This window comes from Rattus norvegicus, chromosome 4 (genome assembly GCF_036323735.1).
Source record: "Rattus norvegicus strain BN/NHsdMcwi chromosome 4, GRCr8, whole genome shotgun sequence".
In the NCBI taxonomy this organism is placed as follows: domain Eukaryota; kingdom Metazoa; phylum Chordata; class Mammalia; order Rodentia; family Muridae; genus Rattus; species Rattus norvegicus.
Genome location: NC_086022.1, coordinates 40,697,615 through 40,700,929, shown reverse-complemented (window position 1 = coordinate 40,700,929; position 3,315 = coordinate 40,697,615). Strand labels below are relative to the sequence as shown.

The window sequence follows — 3,315 nt, the reverse complement described above, 5'->3', positions numbered from 1 at the left end:
CTGTAGAGGATGAGAAACAGGGACAGCTCTTCTGCTCTGGTGACCATGGGGCCAGCTCTTCTGCCTGCTATAGGTGACAAAGCATGGGAGGAGACAGTGCCTCTCTTTTGTTCACTCCACAGCATAGGAGGCAAATGACAGTGTCATCTCTCCCATTTCTCCTCCTCTCACATCCCGAAGGCCAGCTCTCAGTGATGCCCAGGTGAGGGTTGGGGCCAGTTCTGCATATCCTTCAGATATCAACATGTTCCTGGGCAGCAGCCCAAACCAGTGTTGTCTGCCTAGTCTTTGGTGGTAACAGATTCCTGCACTTGCAGGGTCATAGAGCCAGATGTGGTCCCCAGTGAAAGCATTGGTCAGGACCAAACCCAGGGTCCCAGGTGCCATCTCTCGATAACTCACATCAGGCTATTCTTCACTACCCTTGAGTCTCCAGTTCTACCTCTTTTTGTTGTACACAAGTCCTTTTGTTTCGTTTCCAATTTTCCATCATTTACTTGCTTGTCTTAGTGGCACCCAGGTTCTCTAAATGTTGGGGACTGTCTCTGGAGTGGTCTCAGGAGTACCATGCCCCACTTGTGCATTATGATGCCACACAGGGGGCATCTCAAGCATGGTCTGTCCCCCCAAAATCCCACCCCCCACAGGCCTACGTGACCCTGGGAATGGTGGTCATGTCAGGCTTTATTAGTGAATATTAGATTAATAATCATTTAGATGTTCATAGGTCAGAGCACTGAGTTTCTCTCCTCTCTGCCACCTATTGACACACATGTGACCCAGTAGTTATACCTGCAATGCCTCTGGGACAGGCTCTGTCTCTTTCTATCTTCAGTCCCCTCTATTCATAGTTTTTCACTAGAACAAATCTCAGACCAAAAATATCTAGACAAATGTGCAACCTCCCCTGAATATGTACAGAATTATTCCTCAGTCATTATTCCCTAAGTAGTATAGAATAACAAATATTTATATAACATTTATATTTTATTAGTTATTATAATGATTTAGAGATGATACAAAATATGCAAGGGGCTGCATAGTTGTATGAAAGTGTTAGCCATTTTTATAGGGGATTAACCACAGATTTTGATATTGCAGGGTTATTGGAGCCAATCCTCTAGTTGAGGGGATGTGATACATATATGAATATATATATTTCAAATGAATTCTATTTAATCATCTTAATTTCTTTTATCAAATAAAAAAGCAAAATTGTTAGATGTGGATACAACTGGTTGATGTGAAATAGCACAATATTCATATAATATCCATTAAAAACCTGAATATAACAAAAATTATGAAATAAACATGTATCAGATAAATCCTATAAAAAAGAACTTAAGGCAATTTTTTATGCCAAGATTGCAACTAAAGGTATTATTTTACTTCTAAAATTTGGCAGTTGTCGGGTTGGGGATTTAGCTCAGTGGTAGAGCGCTTCCCTAGGAAGCACAAGGCCCTGGGTTCGGTCCCCAGCTCTGAAAAAAAGAACCAAAAAAAAAAATTTGGCAGTTGTGGTGTTATATGGTAAATTGTGTCCCTCAACTTCCAATTTACATGTTGAAAATTTAACCTTATATGCCTGCAAGATGTCACTGCATTTAGAGATGGAATATTTATAGTAATTAAGTTAGTATGAGGTCTTTAGCATTATGCCAAACCCAGTTTGACTGGCGCATTTATAAAAAGAAGAGATCTGGATACAAGTACACACATTAGGAAAGTCAGACCCAGACACATGTGAGACAGCCTCCAAGATATCAACCCACCCAAAACTCTTATCATGGACTTTAGCTTCTAGAATTCTGGGACAATGAATTTCTCTCTGTAAGCCACACAGTCTGTGTGTCTCTTTGTCATGGCAGCTTTAGCAGTCTAGTACAGATGGCACAACAAATGGCAGAAAATTTCTGGAAAAAAATCCTCGCATTGTTTATCAGTTTTTATTAGCCTGTAGTTTCATCTCTAATTCCCCACTTACTTTGTGACCTTCAAGTCTCTCAACTTTGAGAAAAAATCACTTTATTTACACACACACGCACACCCACACACACACACACACACACACACGCACACTATTACATACACACATATATAAGAATATCTTTTTCTACTGATGGTTCTAAATGTCAAACACTATTCTTACTTGAAAACTGATCCAGGAAATTAAGAAATATTCAAAGATAAGAGACATTGACTTGGTAAAAAAAATCTTTTAGAATTTTAAATAAATGTATATTTCTCAGTTTGTTATTCACAAAATACTGGAATAAATTCCAGAATAAAATTGTGGAATGCTGAAACATCTTTAATAAGCAAATCAGGATTAGTTTTCATCTTATAATGGAAATAAAAGTGGAAGTACAATTAATAATTTAAAAGATGTGGATTTTTTGCTCATGGGGTATTTATATCTAGTCAGTGACAGTGTGCAGCTTCAAGGAAAAGACAGTATTACCTAGATGGACTTCTAATACTCATTTCTGTCATACTGCCTTTTACTAAGTTGGAATTTAAATATTAGGCAGAATGATGCTAATTTTATTTTAAAAATAAGAAAGAAAAACATTTTAAAGAAACACCATTGAAAGTAAAGCCAGTTTTCACTTGGCCTGATTTTTCTCTACAAATCTGCACTACAAAGGGCATGTTCCAAAGGGTTTCCAAAGATTGAGGAGGAGAAAGAGAACTGAAAAAAAATGATACTAGTTTCAGCGAGTGAATGAAGAAAAGGAAAGAGCGTATACCAAGCTAACATGATGCCCTGTTTGTAGATGAGGAGTAAAGACCTGGAGAAAAAAACAGGGCTTGAATGCTGACAACAAATCCGAAGGCGTGGCCAGATAATCTTCTTTATATGCGTTTCTTTCTTCATCTTATGTTCTCCTTTCCATCTTTTTCTGGTAGCACCACACTTTTATTTGAGAACTCTCTGCAACTGGTCTTCATGACTTCATTTTCCACCTCTCACGGGACTATCACACAGTAGTCTCTGAACTTGGACTCACAGCAGAAGAAATTTCACATTCACTATTTAAATAGAAGCAGCTGCTATTAATGAAACACAGCGACATAAGAAATGTCCATCTCTAGAATCAAGTAGGGTGGACCTATAAAATGGCATAAAATACAGAGTAAATGTTGTGTTAAATATTTAAAATGCTAACACACTACCACCGGCAGGCAAGCAGTCTGGTGGGTCTGGCCTGTTCTCATCTCCACAGACTCTCCTGATGATCCACAGCTCTGAAATCTCTCGACCGGACTAAGTTCCCATGGTGGTCGCTGCGGTGCCAGCTACACAAATCCAAA

General features: G+C 38.7%; 1 pseudogene; it reads right to left on the bottom strand.

The window, feature by feature from the left end:
* Positions 1-693: 693 nt before the first annotated feature.
* Positions 694-813, bottom strand: LOC120102694 (small nucleolar RNA SNORA17; annotated as a pseudogene).
* Between the last annotated feature and the right edge of the window lie 2,502 nt (positions 814-3,315).